General features: G+C 38.9%; 1 protein-coding gene across 3 annotated transcripts in view; it reads left to right on the top strand.

Annotated features, from left to right (window-relative positions):
• The window catches only part of PDE4B (phosphodiesterase 4B), a 486,699-nt gene that overhangs the window by 4,670 nt on the left and 464,064 nt on the right, over positions 1-17,965 (top strand). Inside the window, exon 1 of one of the 3 annotated variants that reach the window (XM_070592240.1) lies at positions 6,016-6,361. The exons of the other annotated variants lie outside the window; for them this stretch is intronic. The gene's annotated coding sequence lies outside the window, so the exon portion shown is untranslated. Of the gene's footprint in view, positions 1-6,015; positions 6,362-17,965 lie in introns of those variants that run through there. 3 annotated transcript variants of the gene reach the window in all.

The following is a 17,965-nucleotide window of genomic DNA, read 5'->3' as shown; positions in this document are numbered from 1 at the left end:
TCTTATTAGATATATGTTGGATCTTCTTGTTTTTGTCTCTCATGTCTGTTACCTTTGCATTATTTTCAATTAAGAAATATTTTAAAGAGGTGTTTGGGTAATTATTCAGGATCATTTTCCAGCTTATTCTTTCTTCTTTGGTGTCTTATCTATTCTTTAAATTTTTCATTGAGCTATGATTTATTTTTTATTTCTATAAGTGCTATTTGATGCTTTTTCATATCTGCCTGTTTTTCCCGTAGGTTTTCTATCCTTTATTATGGATTCTATCCTTATTTTATCTCTTTAATAATTATACCTGTACTTATTTTACAGTCTTAGATTGTTCTCTTACTTGAAATTCTTCTGGGGGTTACCCATCCCAATGGTTGGTTCTGCTGGTTCTTCCAGAACTACGTATCCACTTTAAAGTGGATCATTTCCTCATGTGGTTTGTTATTTGGGTTATGAGCTCATTTTCAACCAAGTTTCTGCTTTTAGTTTTTCCCTGTGATAGTCATATTTTTCCTAGTTTTTGAAAGTTTCCTCGTGGAGTGATAATGTGTTTGCTTCTGTAGAACAGCCCAGGGGTTTTACTGGTCTAGGATCAGCTTTAAAAAATTATTGAGGTGTAATTGACATATAACATTACATTAGTTTCAGGTGTACAACATAATGATTCAGCATTTGTATATAATACAGAGTGATTACCACATTAAGTCTAGTTAACATCTGTAGGATCAGCTTTTACGTTAATTTCTTGGATTGAGATTCCTGCATCATGCAGGTGATGTAAATTCAAACTGTGTGTGGGTTTAGGGATTGAATTCAAAGAATATTTTTTTCCTTCCATCCAGAGTCCCAGGAAGAGACAAGCTTTCTTACTACTTCCAGGCCAGCCTTCTAGTCCTTCTTAAACTAAGGGGTCAGCTCTTTCAGGGTTCTCCTTTATGTAGAGGTCTCAGCGCCAGTTATCTCCCTTTCATGGGCCCCACCCCAAGTTGCCTGTCCCTAAACTCATGTGAGATCTCCCGTCTCCAGGCGTCAATACCTTTGTCTGAGTTCTCTGTCACTTCGGATGGCTGTATTACCAATCTATGTCCTGTCCCTTCCTTCCAATATTTGTTTCTTTTCTGTTCTGTATCTGCAGATTACCTTTCTTTTCTCTTCAAGTTTAACTGTTTAACCTATTTTAATTTTTCTGGTCTTTTAAAATCTGAATATCTATGTGTTTGTAGCAGAGGGAAGTTTGGTCCACGTTAACTCAGTCTGCTATGCTAGTGGAATAAGATGTCTGTCTATGACTATATCCACTCTGAGAATTGAGTCTTTTCAGTTCTTTTCTTTTTTTTTCCCTACAGTATCCTCAAAAGTTTAATTATACTAGTCCTCTTGTCTTTTTTTTTCTTTTGTGACATTAACATTTATGTTGAGTCCAGGACAGATGTCTTATGGGGCGTCTCACAGTCTGGATTTGTCTAATGGTTTACTCACTTGATTAGGTTCAGTTTGAACATTTTTAGCAAGAATACTCCTGTTTAAGTGATGTGTACTTCCTACTGCATCACAGCAGGAAAGTCTGATTGTCCCCTTATTGGTGGCTAAGTTAGATCACTTGAAAGGTGGTACCTACCAAATTTCTCTTTTTTAAGTTTTTTACCTTGAAGTTAATAAATACTCTGTAAAGTGATACTTTGAGGCCACGTGAAAAACCCACTTCACAATTTTCACCAGGTTTGTATTTTTATTACATTTTTTATTTTGAGATAATTTTAGATTTATATGCAGTTGCATTCAGTCTTTCCCAAGAGTAATATCTTGAAAAACTGTAATTTGATAGTACAACCAGGAAATTGACATTGATACAACCTACAAATCTTATTCAGATTTCACCAGTTTTACACTCATTTGTGTGTTTGTGTTTAGCTCTATGCAATCTTATCAGATGTGTAGGTTCATGTATTCCCCACCACAGTCAGGATATAGAATAGTCCCATTGCCATGAGGATCCCTAGTGTGGCCCTTTTTATAACTACAGCCCTCATCCTTCCCCTCCCTGGCCCCATCCCTTAACCTCTGACAATCACTAATTTGTTCTCTATCTATATCATTGCGTCATTTCAAAAATGTCCCATAAATAGAATCATAGATTATGTAATCTTTGAGATTTTCTCTTCCCCACTCACCATAATTCTCCAGAGATTCATCCAAGTTGTTGCATGTGTCGATCATTTGGTCCTTTTTATTGCTGAGTAGGATGGACGTACCACAGCTTGTTTAGGTGTTCACCCACTGAAGGACATTTGGGTTGTTCCCAGTTTTAGGCTATTATGATTCAAGCTACTATGCACATTTGTGTACAGTTGTTTGTGTGGATGTAAGTGTTCATTTCTCTAGGATAAATACCCAAGGGTGTGATTGTTGAGTCCTCTGGTAATTTCCTGTTTAGTTTTATAGGAAATTGCCAAACTGTTTTCCAGAGTGGCTGTACCATTTTATATTCCCACCAGCAATTATGAGTGATCCAGTTTTTCTGCATTATGTTAGAGTTTAGGTCTGCCATTTTATTGTGTTTTCTCTGTTTCTTATTCCTTTATTTCTCTTTTCATGCCTCCCTGTGAGTTACTTGTACGTTTTGTAGGATTCCATTTTGGTTTGTTTACAGTGTTTTTGAGTGCACCTCTTTGTATGGTTTCTTCAGTGGTTGTTCTGGCTATTACTATATATATTTAGATCTCTTTCCTCTCCCTTCTTTTAAAATGCTGTTATTATGAGTGTAAGACAGTGTTATATTATTTATTTCAATCATTGAATATAATTTAGACAATTCATATCAGGAAGGAATTGGTGATTGACAATTCTTTTCTGTCAGCATTTGAAAAATGTGCCGCTTTCTTCAGGCGTCCATGGTTTCTGATGAGAAAATCATGTTCATTTGAATTTATGCTCTGCTAAAGGCAGTGTGCCATTTCTCTCTGGCTGGTTTTAAGATTTTTTAAAATCATCTTTAGTTTTTTTGAAGCTTAGTAATGATGTGTCTTGGTATGGATTTCTTTGGATTTATTTCATTTGGGATTTGATCAGCTTCTTAAATCTATAGGTTTGTGTCTTTCACTGAATTTGGGAAGTTTCCTGGCATTATTTCTTCAAATAGTCCTTCAGTCTCACTATCTTTCTCATCTCTTTCTGGGACTCCAGTGATATGAATGTTGGATCTTTTGTTCTTGTCCCACAAGACCCTGAGGCTCTGCTTATCTTTTTTGTTTGTTTTTTTTTAGTCTAGTTTTTCTCTGCGATTGAGGTTGGATAAGTTCTATTGATTTCTTCTCAAGTTCACTGATTCTGTCCTCTGTCATCTCCACTGTTGAGCCCATCTAGTGAGTGTTTTATTTTGGTTATTGTATTTTTTAATTTCTATAATTACCATTAGGTCCATTTTAGAACTTAGACATCTTTGCTGAGATTTTCTGTTTTATTTATTATTTTTCATTTGTTTCCAGAGAATTTTAATTTGCCCATTGAAGCATTTCTATAATGAATGCTTTAAAATCTTTGCCAGATAATTCTAACATCTGATTCAGATGTCACTTGATTGTCTTGTCTCATTCAAGTTGGGACTGTATCCTGGGCATTTTGGCTACAAAGTCAAGAGGCTTTGGGTCCTATTTAAATCTTGTATTTTAGCAGACAGTTACCCTGTTTAGTCCTAGATTACTTTTGTGGGCTGTGGTTGAAATAATAATTTATTTTCCGGAGGCTTTGCAGTGCTATTTTAGTCGGCTCGGCTTGTCTGGTGCTTCTGGGGCTCCTACTGAACCCTGCTGATGCTGCTGGAGGGGGGCCGAGGGAGCCTCCCCAGGCCAGTCCTGCTGGTGCTGGCTGGTGCCTCTAGGTGAGGGAAGGGATTTTTTTGGCCTGAAGCAAGAAGGAACCCTCCTGGGCCTGGAGCTTGTTGTGGCAGGATTCCCCCTGCCAGTGCTGTGAGGCCATCTGGCATTGTCCCCTGGACCCCAGGTAGACGCAGGGGAGGAATGAACCCACCTCATCGTCTCCTGCTAGGTTGGGGGTTGGGACACTCTGGCTCAGGTAACCTGCTGTTGTGTAGGGAGTCATATGGCCACCTACTGCTCTCTTCCTCTAGTTTGGACATCACTAACCAGTCCACCTCCATCTTTTCACTGTTTGGAGTCCTGCTTTGTTTGCCTCTTGCCTTATTTCCAGGGTTTATAATTGTACTGACTGAGCGGAGGCCTGGAGAGGTAGGCGTATGCCGTCTTGTCTGGACTGGGAGTATATGCTTTTTAAAAATAATTCCGCAGCCGCATTATCCATTGATATAGTTGAAAATACTAGTTTGACTATGTTTTCCTATAATGTGTGTTTGTTTTAGAGACACAGTATAACCTGTTTAAAAATCAGTGCATCTCTTATTTAAATTAATTAATATTACTGTAATTGGATTATTAAGTGTTGTCACATTGTCTCAGTGGAATCCAAGACAAAAATCTAGGTATGTGATATTTTCTGTATTGAACATTTTTCTCCAAGTTGTCATAAAGCCTTGAAAAGTATTAGTACCTTTATCTGTTGCCATCTCTGGAAAATACTAAAAAAATCCTTTATCAGACAGTTTAAACCACAGAGAAAATAAATGACATTATTTGCACAGGCACCTTGCTGATATTTTGAATGGATTAAGGAAAAGATAGCAGGCTTCTGTCTTTGGCTCTCTTGGTTTATACCATAGTGCTGATTCATAGAACTGGGGCATTTTTAGAACCGAAAGTGAACTCAGAGATCACCTATTTCAACCCTATTGTTTTGTCGTTAAGAAAATTGATACCTTGAAAGGCCAAGGGAGTCTAAATTCCTTTAATTTAGTAATGGCAGGGCTTGTTTATTCTAGGTTCTTCATATTTCTTAACCTTACGTTTTCTTTAAGAAATCAGAATCACTTAGAGAAGACATTAAAAATTTATATTGAGGCATGATTCCTCAGTACCCTTTTCTAATGAGAAAAAAACCCCTTTTGTAACTTGGGATGGCATGATAGTGATGAGGATTTTTAGGCTGGTTAATTTTAAAACTGCAGATGAGAACCAGGCTCCGAGGAGTGGAATTTGCTTGCCCTTTGATCAGAGACAGTTGCATTTGTGAAGGAAATCTCCATGCCTCCCTCTGTGCGCCAGGAGGAAGGGGGGATGGCCTTATCTCTGGAAACTCTTAATGGGGAAGGCAAGAACTTAAGTTGTTTACTGTCTGGCAACCTCATATAACTGACCCCCCACCCCAAAATCCTCCTTTATCTGTAGTTGAAGATAATATTTGAGCGGTGACTTCTGCCATTTACTCAATCCGGTTTGATTCTTATCTAAAAGTTGTGGGACCGCCCAATGGCCGGACCCTACCGGCACTGGTACCATTTTAACTTTTTTTCCTTTGTCTTGTAAAGAGATGACTCACATACCCATGCCTTAAATTTAGCCCTAACCCTCAACTCGGGGCAGCAGCAGGAGCTCTGACTGCCCGTGGGTCCTGTCCCCACACACCAGCTCTGCCTGCCCATGGGTCCTGTCCCCATGCCAGTGGGGGCAGCAGGAGCGGCGGCAGCAGGAGCTCTGACTGCCCATGGCTCCTGTCCCCATGCTATTCTATACTATTCTCTAAATAAAAGAGCACTACTGCCAGATCTTGAGAGTCTAAGAAATCTTTCTTTCGACTCCTCGGCTCACCGACCCCCCATCAATAGTACTCTTTAAAAAATAGGCATGTTTGAAAATTTGATGAACATATGGATCAATTATCCAGAAAAATGAACATAAACTCAAAAACTTGCATACAATTTTGAAGGAAGACCCCTAGATACTGTTCTTGTGTTATTTGTACCGTGTGAGATCTGTGGATGGTCTCGGCTGGGGAAAGAGACTTAGAGATAGTGCCTCATCTTACAGTCAGACTCACCCTTGAAGGCTTGTGGGTGGAGGCAATTGTCCTGGGCGCAGTGCATTGTGTGCTAAGGGATTTGTTTTCCTGTAGGGCCTAGAGAGCCGCAGGTGAGAAGGATATGGCAGCACCAGCAGGTGTTAAAACAGACTGTGGGAAATACAGAAGGCAACTCGGCCCACAATACTTGCTTTCTTCTCCCCAGTTCTCTCTCTCTCTCCCTCCCTCCCTCCCTCTCTCCCTCTCTCCCTCCCTCCCTCTCTCTCTCTCTCTCTCCCCGCCCCTCCCTCTCTCCCTCTCTGTCTCTCGCAGACACACACACACACTCTCAAACATACCCCATGATTCCTGGAAAGATTCTTCATCTGCTCCTGTCTGCTGTCACCCTCTTACTGTACAGAGAAACGCTGCCCCTTGGAGACAATTCTTCTCTTCTCTGGTAAGGCTGCTCTGGTGATCATTTAAACCTAATTTCGCCCATATCAAATGTTAGAGGCTAAAAGAAGAAACCCGGTAGTGGCATTTGATTGTATTTACTGGGGACTTTTGAGGGTAAGAAGAAAACCACATCCATGTTTTTCTTATGTTATGGATCAAACCAATTTAAGATCATAGATGATAAATTTCTCAGAATTCAGAGACCAGGAAGGGAGGCCAGAATTTGTTAAAGTAGTTGAAATTACTTTTGAGGAACTTGCCTGAATATACTTAAAGGAAGCTCTTATATACTTCTCTGTGACTAGTACAACTCTCTGGATGAAAAATAAGACCCTGAAATAGCTTGAAGAGCCCTGATGTATACTAGAGTGAAAAACTCAATGCATAAAAACGGGAGGTTGTACAGAAAGAAAGAATAGAATGATGTTTTTTTCTAGTGCTTTTACATCTTTTAAAAGATTGAGAGGAGTTTTGTTTTTAGGGTTGCTCCTTGGTCACTGAATAAGTGAGGACTGGCAATCAGAAGTCCTGAGTTCCAGTTCTGCTGTGCCATTAAGTGGGTAAATGACATCCCCTGTGTAAGCCTCAGGGTATAAAAGAAGAGTGTGAATTATGATAACCTCTAAGATTCTTTCCAGCATTATGATTTGGTGAAATTTTAGGTTAGGTGGTATTATCTGACAGCATTAGGGGAATTTTTTGCTAGGCCTATGTAATTACATATCATTCATAAGAAAGCTCTCCGGGGAACTAATTTTTTAGTTTGAAATTATTATAATACCTTGATATGGTCAGAAATTTTCCGTAGTTAGAGAGGTCATGGTTGGCTTAGGACCACCCAACTATGTGGATATAACACAGCCCAATTTGGAGAACAAACACTTTAATGCTGATAGTGATAATGACAATACTGATGATGCTAATGTGGATGGCACTAGATTTAATTGCTCTGGAGGTGTCGGTATACTGTAGATTGCTCATTCAGCATTCACTCACCCCTGTTCCCTTTTATCTTCCTCTGCTATATAAGTTGGAAGGCAGATCATTCAACTTTCCAGCCTACCTTGAAGCTAGGAGTGGCTCATATTACTAAGATGAGATGGAGATTTCCAAGGAATGCTTTCTTTTTGGAAAAAAAAAAAGGGAAAGCTTCTCAAGGAGACTGCCCTTGCCCTTGACTCTTACCCTGTCTTTCTTGGTAGAGCATGGATGCCCTGTTTGGAGGTGAGCAACCACCTTGAAAGCATGAGGAATAAACCATACACTTAGAATGATGAAGCAGAAAACTCGATGTAGCATAGATCCTTGATGACATCTTAGAGCAGACCTATCAGCTCTACACTATCTACCTCCAGACTTACTATTCATGAAAAAAAATAAAACCCCCGTTTCTTCCACTATTCATTAGGTTTTCTGTTACTCCCATCCAAACACATTCCCAATTGAGTATGTAAAATGATTGTTATGACTTTACACTTTACATTTTTGAAGGATAAAATTAGTGTTTACAGATCTTTGTATTTACTAATCTTGGGCTGCAAAATTTAAGCTAGTTTGTACAAATATTCTTCTTCTGAGGAAGCCTGGGTGTGAAAATTTTTGATAATTTGTAAAATTTTCGTTTTATTGTTCATAGCATGAAGAATAGCATAAGACTCCAAGAGTCTCTGCCTTGTATTGTTAGAGAATATTTCAAATTTTATTCAATGGGTGAAATTTATGTGAGGAAAACTCTTTCTGTGATTCATACCTCCTACTTAGCTCTAATCTTCAGTGAGATGGGGATACAGCTGGAGAATACCAATAAGTCTTGAAAAAATGTTTTCCTCATTTGGTTTATAGGCAAAAACATATAGCAGAGTGGGTTGCCCTCTTTACCGTTCAGTCTGTTTCCAGCCCATGCCTTCTGACCTCATCCCTTCTCATGACTGAGAAATAGGAGGACTTTAAAGATTGAATAAGGATGGTTATTCATAGTAAGTGGATAGAAAAGAAGGAAAATAATTTTTTTGTGTGACGTAATATCTGCACACTTTTTATTTGAATATGCCTGACTTAAGTGCAGGGAATTAATTTTGATGAGAGAAAAAGGAAGGATCCATTTGGGATACATTTGTGTTATTTTATCAGTAAGGATTGCGTTCATCTGAGAGTAACTGAAAATCTGACATACCATACTACAAGTAAGGAGTGTCTTGTTTTACATGCCATAGGATGTCTGGAGGGAGATGATCCAGGGCTGGAGCAACTGCACAAGGAGGTTATCAAGGATTTAGGCTCCTTCTTACTTTCAGCTCTACTTTAATTAGTGTATGGCTTTCATTCTCTTGATAGAAAGACTGTTAGTGGACCTCCAGGCAGGGCATAGGCTAGACAAAAGGCACACACCAGCTCAATCAGTCCTTTTTAATAAGGGACATGACGGCTGCCGGGAAGATGCGTCTGGTACACTTCTGCTAATACCATATTGACCAGCACTGTGTCAATGGCCGTCCCTAACTGCATGGAAGTCTGAGAAATAGAGGGTTTTTTCTTTTCATTTTGGTCTGGGAAAATTGGTACCTCCCAAAATGTCAGGATTCTGTTATATCAAGGAAGAAGGGGAGAATGGATATTGAGGAGGCAGCCATCATTGTCAATGCATATGAAGAATATTTTTAGCTTTAAAAATCGTATTTGTAGTGTTATAAATGCATAATCTGCAGATTTCTTCAAATACGACAGTTTAAAAATAGTTATTAGTTATTGTTTGCCTAAAAATCCTAGAAGGTGCAATCATTTAAAGTTTTGTATCAGTTGCCACTTTGTGCCAAGATAGCTAACTGACATATAAAACTCAAAGCATATCTTGATAGTCATTGGTATTAAGCTAATTGTGGGCAAAAATGTTCTAATTTTCTTCTATAATGAATAATGACATGTAAGCATGTAATTCTGAGAAATCAGACAGTGACAATATTATATACTATTCATTCATGAAAAGCTGTCCTTTATTTTTTGTTTAAATTTGCATTTATATATTTTGAGCTATTTTTTTGTCCTAAAAATTTTAATAACATATATGAATAATACCCAAGAGCAGATATTTATTTTAAGAAGAATAAAATTGGCTGAATTCCAGCATTTCTATTTTTCTATTCTCATTCAGGATTTTGACAGAAATATCCTGTAATTGAAGGTTTATTCTCCACTTGATGTAGGCACTCTACTTAGAAGCTGTTTATCCACATCAAGAAGGATAATGGATCTTTTCTGGTTAAATTTTTTTCCATTAAAACAGGGTGAGGCAACTGTTCTCACCACACTTCAGAGGAATAGTACGAAGATAAGTGAAATAATGGATGTGAAGTACTCTTTTTTTGCTCTGAAAGAAGGTGTTATATAAATCCTATAAATACTATTATTAATGTGTAAATGAGTTTATGGGTGAGCATTTCCAAAAATGAGTATCATAACCAGGAATTTTGACACTGAGTGGTCCTCAATGTCAGTTTTTCTTCAAAGGAGAGCAAAATAGCAACACGTTCTTAGGTTCTTGCATTGAGATATCAAAGGTAAACCTCATTGTAAGGGGAAGAGAATGTATAGAAAGAATTTCAAAGAGAGGTGATTTATTGAATAATGCAATAAACAAATATATTTTGTCCACATATGAAAAGTCCTTTGGGTTTCTTAAGGAGTTAGGGAAATGGAAAGACTCTGATTAAAACGTAAACCCTGATTAAAACCTAGAATGGAACTTCTAACGCCTCTGTCTTCAAAATAATGAGGATCTTCTAGACTCACAAAAATCTTCAAAAAAGATTTTTGTAAAATCTCCAATAAAATTTTTTGTGATTCCCTTGGCCACAAGTCTTTGAAAGATTGTTTGAGACAGGAAGTTGTTCCTTATTTCTAACTTAACTGCCATGCTTTCTACGTGCTAGTCACCAGTAAAAATGAATCACATTATATGGTGATAAGAACTCTTGACTTTGAGCCAGGGAGCAAAGTTTGTGTCTCAGGTTTGCCACTAATTTATCTATGTAAGTGGGAAAGTTATTCAATTGCTTTGTGTAGAGAAACATGCTTAAGTCATTTCCTTCTCCTCTTCAGGCATTCTAGACTTAGGTTGCTGGAGTTGACCAGTTGAGGTCGTAGTGGAAAGTCACATCTCTGTGGGAAGAATACTGGCTCTCCTTCATGTCAATCTTTTTTTTTTTTTTTTTTTTTTTTTTTAACCAAGTGCTTTTTTTTTTTTTTTTTTTAAAGATTTTATTTTTTCCTTTTTCTCCCCAAAGCCCCCCCCGGTACATAGTTGTGTATTCTTCGTTGTGGGTTCTTCTAGTTGTGGCATGTGGGACGCTGCCTCAGCGTGGTCTGATGAGCAGTGCCATGTCCGCGCCCAGGATTCGAACTAACGAAACACTGGGCCGCCTGCAGCGGAGCGCGCGAACTTAACCACTTGGCCACGGGGCCAGCCCCCTTCATGTCAATCTTATGGTGGGTGTTCAGCCCTGAAACTGGCATGGGAAAGGTGGTCAGGAAGTGGGTGTGAGGAGGGAAGATTTGCTTTTCTCTGTGCCTTATTCTCTTGGGTGAATTGGTGAAGACCAGTGCTGAGGTGTGTGGGCTCATTGGTGGTGTATGCTACAGAGACAGTAGCTAATGGAACAAAGTTGGCCAATTAAGGAAAGCGTGTCATACTTTGTAAATCAGATGATCCAAATTATTTTATCTTTTTTTTGGTTATTACTCCAAGTCTTTAAAAACTCTCATTTAATTGTCTTAGCTGTCTTTTCAAAATTAGGGGAAGGTCAAATTTCGGCAAGAGCTGTAGGTGAGAAGAGCGCTCCCTAGCCCAAACCAGTGCTGGAGTAGCAATGGGAGCAATGATTACAGAGGAGGAAATTCCTAAGATACGGAGGGGATCCTGGTAAGGATGGAGGAGCCGTGGCTGCCAAACACCGAGAGAGGTCCAACTGTCATTTTACAAATGGAAGCTCTTCCTCCACTGCAGCCCTTGGGAGCTTGGGGTTTCCTTTTGATGAAGAAGATGACAGGTTCCCAGAAGGGTTGCGATTTCCTCATCTGGAAAATGAGGGGCTTAGGCCAATCATATTTCACAGCCATTTTTGTTTTTTCTTCTCTGACTCCTTTGTTTTGAAAGATTTTGTCTATCAAACTATTTCTATAATTATGTCTTTTTAAAATAATCAGTAGCATACAAAGCAGCCAATTAGAGCATCCAGATAACATGAGATAACTGGTGTCACCAGTCTGAGAAGTTGTAATTCAGATTAAGGCAAACAAATTTGATATTTTTGTTCATTAAAGAATTCAGTAAATGTTTAACAATTTTTCAGATCGCAGATTTACATCATTTGGGATGTCACCTAAGAACAGTGGTCCCTGTTCTACCCTTCCTCGTCTCTGACTCGATTTCCTAGAAGCATTTACATTTAGTTTACTGTTTCTTCACGTTTGCCTCCATTTTGTGACAACAAGATGCTTATGCTGCTACTTCTTGATTTCTAGTTCATTCTGTAAATAGTTCTTTCCTGCTATGGATGACGACATACACACATTCGCCTACTTTGCTTCCTCAATTTGATTTTTAAATTGCCGTCACTGTGACTGTCGTGCACAGCTGAATCCTTTGGCGTACTACGATTGCATTTCCTTTCTTATAAATGTTTTTATTTTCCTCATATTTCGTAACTTTCAATTATCTTATTTTGCACAATTTTCGAAGTATGTCTCACTATTTGACCCCCAAACTCTCCATCTAAATTGTAAATCTCATCTTAATTTATTTAGTTTAATCGGATGATCTATCCATCTCATCTTTTTATTGGCCACGTGCGTCCTTAAGCTGTCCATTACGTTTACTCACTCTTGTCATTTTGGAATCTTCCTTTCCTCTCTAAATTAGTTAGAATAATCTTAGGCTGAGATAACAAGCAGCCCCAAAATCTATAATGGTTCAAACTCAACAGAAAAGTCTCTCGCTCATGCAACACTGCTGAGCTCTTCCAGGTGACCTGGGGCTGGAGCAGAAGCTCTGCTCTGCCGTTTCAGGTGAGTGGGGTGGGGTGCTCCTCTGCCTTCTGCAGTCACTCAGGGTCCCCTGTTAGAGGCAATACTGTTTTCAGTACCTGGGTTCCAAAGTTGTCGTGGTCAATTCCATTAGGTCACAGCATGGAGGCAGTTGAGGGAGTGGCTTGCATCCCTCTTACGTATATGTCACTGTCTAGAATGCAGTCTTTTGGCCAAACCTAATTTCAAGGGAGGCTGGGGTAATGCTGTCTACTTCTGTGTCCAGAGAAGAGGAAGTGGGTTTTGGTGGACAGCTAGTAGCATCTGCAGAGCAATCATTCTGCAGATTTCTTTGCCTCTTTCCTATGTTGGATCTCGTTTCCTGATTTCCATATCACTTGCTTTTTCTTGATTTAGTCTCTTGCTTTGATGGATGGAGCACATCTTTCAATATCTTTTTAAGAAAAAGTAAAACTTATGAGATGTTTTATATCTGAGAATGTTTTTATTCTGTTTTACACCTGGCTCATAGTTTTTCTCGGTGTAGAATTCTTGTAGGAAGTCATTTTCGCTCAGCATTTTGGCAGCATATTTCATTGTCTTCTTGCTGCCATTTAGCCATTGAGAAATCTGCTGCCATTCTTAATCTTCATCCTTTAAATGTGAACTTTTTTCCCCCCTAATTTTAAGGTTTTAGCATCATCTTATTATCCTTGGAATTTTGAAATTTCAGCATGATGTGCCTTGGTGTAGGTCATTTCTAATTAATTGTATGTGGGAACCCAATGGCTCTTTTCTTTCTGGACACTTGCCCCTTAGTTCTGGGATTTTTTCTTTTATTACTAATGTTATCAATTCTAAAGTCAATTTCCCCCTACTATTTAACATTTCAAATCAGGAAATCAGGATGCATATTACATTAATGGTATCTAATAATAGCCATTGGCTATGTGGCAGTCATGACATGGTTGTGTACAAAATATTCTGTTGACACTTTCTTATATGGTAAATAGAAGTACCTGCAACAAAGAATGTTAGATTCCATGAGATCTTGTAAATTCTTTCATTTGGTTTTCTTGGTTCTCTCTTTTCTAGAATTTCAACTACTATATTTCATCTAATCTAACATAGTAATGAGAACATGAAAAAGAACGTATTAGACTTAAATATAAAATGTATCATATATTTCTCCTATGAGTGCATAAAGAAGAACACATGCTAAAATAAATTGGATAAGTTATTCTGAAAAGTTATTCATATTCAGAATCCATCTCTTCTGAATGCCTATTGAACTCTGTCATTGATGTCTGTGTTCATTTGCACACTGTCACTTTGTGTGCCAGGAATAGTGCTGTCCTGAGCAGATGTTAGCAATCACGTAGAGTGAACTTGCTTTGTGATTCCTGCTATGGCAATGTTGTTGCAAATGCTCGATTCTCCAGTGCTCCTATCCATTCCTCACAAGCCTATGATTTCTAGATGTTAAAAGAGTGTTCCATTATTGTCTCTTGGGTTTTCTTCCAACCAAACTAATACTCAGTCTGCAAGTTTTCGTGAATGTGCAAGTCATGACAACTAGCTCGTTACTGCTGCCTCTCTGAGAGCAATTGTAAGATACTATTGATTGTAAGATGCTTCTGATTTCAGAGCTATAGTGGTGTGGAAAATGTGCACGGTATTTAGATGTTGAACCATCTGGATGAATTTTCTAAAAGTTTCTTATCTTTTTAAATCCAGTTTTCACATCTTACATATCGTTATATATTTTATTTTAGCGTAGATACAGAGATAGAAAACAGTCTTACTCTCTACTTGTGCCTGAATTGTAAAGAAGAATTTGAATTTTCCCAAATGAAATGCTAAGATTCCCTGGGGATCCTTTACCTCTAAAAGCAGCACATGTACCAGAAGACAGCTGAACTTGGAGGTGAGCAGAGGTAAAGAGTACAACATTTATAAGCAGGCTCCTTCTGCAGGTGCAGCAGGGAATCATGCCTAAAAGCATGATTAAAAGCACGGGAACATATTTCCAACTGTCCCTCTGCATAGATTCACAAACATAATGTGCATGCTGTTCTATAACTGGATCTATCACCCAAAATTGAGTGAAAAATATATATTTCTAGCATTTTTATGAATGACTGCGTAGTATTCTGAGTAAACATACTGTGCTTTTAATCTTTTCTCCAGTACTGAAGATTAAATTGCTTCCATTTTAATTTTTGCAGTTAAACAATTCTTTAATAAACATCCTAATATAAATGTTTGTAATTTGCTGTGTTAAGGGCTATACACATTTTAAAGGATTTTTGCCACAAAATTTCCTTTCGGAAAGATTCTACCAATTTACCAACTTAGCCAGCTATCCATCAGAGTGATCATTTCCCCATGTCCCTCTAAAGCTGAGTTCTGTTAGTCTTTTGTTAATGCGAGGAGAGAAAAATGATCTCTTTGCTGTTTTCAGTTTGTTTTCTTTGATTACTAGAGAGCGGGAAACACGTCTTTATGTGGTACGGTATCCTGAGAGAGAGAGAGAGCACCAGGCAGTGGGCACGGGCAGGGCAACTGGAACAGCTCTTTGTTTGATGTCACTATAAGTCCTCTGGCGGGGAAGGCAAGTCACTGCTTTGGAGTCCTGGAAGCTCCACGGAACTCTCCGGTTTAAACGCTTACCTTCAGAGATCCTTTTCATTGCCTTCCCTAGGACACTGGGTGCCTTCCAGGTGCCGCACTTTCTGTTACTTTGACCATGGTGTATGTGGGAATACAGAGCCCCCAGCTCCAGACTATGTGAGCCTCACCAGTCCCATAGACTGGGTGGCCTCGGGCAATAAATAGGGGAGGCATCAGTGGGGCTTTGAGTCAGTGGAGAATAAAGAGAGGTCCACCCCGCAGGTGGAAGAGCACGAACATTTGAAGGCGGACAGTGGAAGGCAGGGTGAGGGAGCGGTTTACCTCTGGACAAATGTCCACGTAGGAGAGGAAGGGGAGGGCGTGTTTGAAAGAAGGGCTGAGGTCACCTTGTGAACTTTGAGTGTGCTTTGAAGGGGAGTTTAATGAGTGTGTTCTTTATCTTAAGTGCAGTGGGGGAACCTTTGAGAATTTTGGAGTCCTGGGATGGTGAACCCTGACAAATGTCATATTTTAGGAAAGTTGGTAGCATTGGATGACATTCGAAACGCAGGCAGGCAATACAAAAGGTGGTATTACCTGGTTTCTACCTGTATTCTGCAGTTGATAAAGGCTAGAAGCTTTCACCTGTGGCTGGTTTATGTTTAGAGGGACGCAGAATTAGGTGAATGCTTCTGGTACAGGGTGGTTGTTATTCTCTATTTCCCAGAAAGGGAGGTGAAAGTAGCTTATTTGTTGACAAACAGGTCAGGCCTTTAGAACATGTATCGGTTGTAACAGAAAGTGAAATTGTTTTTGAACATATTGTGTGGTATGTGGGTAGATATTTGGCATATAAAAATGCAAAATGAGGGCTAGCTCCTTGGCGCAGCAGTTAAGTGAGCACATTCTGCTTCGGCAGCCCGGGGTTCGCCGGTTCAGATCCCGGGTGCAGACATGGCACCACTTGGTACGCCATGCTGTGGTAGGCGTGCCACATATAAAGTAGAGGAAGATGGGCATGGAAGTTAGCTCAGGGCCAGGCTTCCTCAGCAAAAAAGAGGAGGACTGGCAGCAGATGTTAGCTCAGGGCTAATCTTCCTCAAAAAAAAAAAAAATGCAAAATGAATTCAGAAACTGCATCAAAGACAGCCTATAGGCTTGCCCTAAGATCAACAACTTCGCCAAATGGCAGCAAATGTGTACTTTCACACGGAAAGTGCGCTCATTAAGATGTTTAGACTAGCAAAGTTATCTGTGTTGTATTTTTTTATTTCATTCGTATAGGGACACATCTTTTATACTTGAAATATTAGAGTAAATGAGATCTAAACACTGCCTTCATTGGATTGGGAAATTATCTTAAGCACGTGGTACAGGATATTTAAAAAGGCCTTAACATTAATAGCTTGAAATTGGATGCTTTATGATTATTTTGTAAATTTTCATTGAAATTTAAACTGCATTTTCTGAAATAGCATTATCATACTTTTAGATATAATCTGCCTTGGCTTGGCAGTCAGTTACTGAATAGGTAATTTCATCTCTGATATTACTGTCTGACAAACAGTGATTTTCAGAGATGGTCATAAAACCTCATTAGTGATCATTTTTTTAGAGGTGGGATGGCAAATATCTCTAATAAATGATGCCTTGTGCTTAGCTCATTTATGAATAGTTACTGCTGTGGGTCTTTTTGGTGCTCATAAAATGCAGTTAAATTTGTGGTTGGAGAAGTCACTTTTTATTCTTCCAGTGACTGCAGTCAAAGGCTGTACTCGCCTTCAGCCCGGATAAGTCATAGTGACATACCTAAACCAGAAGAAGGATGCTCATTGAAAGCCGGTGGGTGGTGAGAGGAAGATGCAGTGGATATAGCTTCCCTTTCGAATGCAGTTATAGGACTTCTCCCAGAGAGAGTGTTTGTAAGTTGTGGCATATTCAATGCTCCTCGGTCCAGAGTTTCTGCTCTAGCAGAAGCAATTTTTAGATGGTTTCAACTTCGGTAGCTTTATAAAAACCTTGTTTTTTTTCTTTGGGGGGAAGCAACTAGTATTTATTGAGTACTCACCATATACCAATGTTTTAAAATGCTGTCTCATTTACTTCTTACTTTAATCCTGTGATTGAGGCGTTACTGTACTCACTTTGAAGGCGCAAACACTAAATCTCTGCCAGATTAAGTAATTTGCTTAGGTTAACCTGGCGAGATGATGTTTTATTCCTTACACCAATCCAAAGTCTATGCTTTTTCTAAGCTCTGCTTAAGAGTCACTATATTAAAATGTGAAAAATATTTATTGAGAGTTCTATTATGTTCCAAGTGCATAAATTATCTCATTTAATTTTCACCAAAAAAAGAGAAGTGGATATATTAATTTCATTTTAGAGATGAGGAGACTGACAGGTTCAGAGTCTGGTAATTTGTTAACATCTCACAGCTGGGATTCAAACTTAGGCATGTGACTCCAGAGCCCACACTCTTACCTACTGCATTGCCTTGTAAGTCTTTGTCTTTTAAGGTTGTTTTAAAATTATTATTATTTTTTTACAATTATTTTTATTTATTTTTTTGTACCCTCTAACTTGGCTTTCATTTTTTTTTTTGAGTAAGATTAGCCCTGAGCTAACATCCATTCCCATCTTCCTCTACTCTATATGTGGGACACCTGCCACAGCATGGCTTGATAAACTATGCATAGGTCTGCACCCTGGATCTGAACTGGCGAACTCCGGGCTGCTGAAGTGGAGCATGCAAACTTAACCACTGCGCCACTGGGCCAGTCTCTACAATTATTTTGTATCTAGCTTTTTTGCTGCTTAAGTACATATGGTACCACCTTTTCATGTGAATGCAGTAAGAGCTAATATGGAGGGCCTGCTGCGTGCCATCAGCACTCTGCTAAATGCTTTGTCTTGTTAGGGTTTCTCAACCTCAACACCATTGGCATTTTGGGCCAGGTGATTCCTTCTTGCT

The sequence above is a fragment of the Equus przewalskii genome, chromosome 24, assembly GCF_037783145.1.
Source record: "Equus przewalskii isolate Varuska chromosome 24, EquPr2, whole genome shotgun sequence".
NCBI classification, from domain to species: domain Eukaryota; kingdom Metazoa; phylum Chordata; class Mammalia; order Perissodactyla; family Equidae; genus Equus; species Equus przewalskii.
The sequence above is the reverse complement of the archived record's forward strand: the minus strand, read 5'-3'. Positions and strand labels throughout refer to the sequence as shown.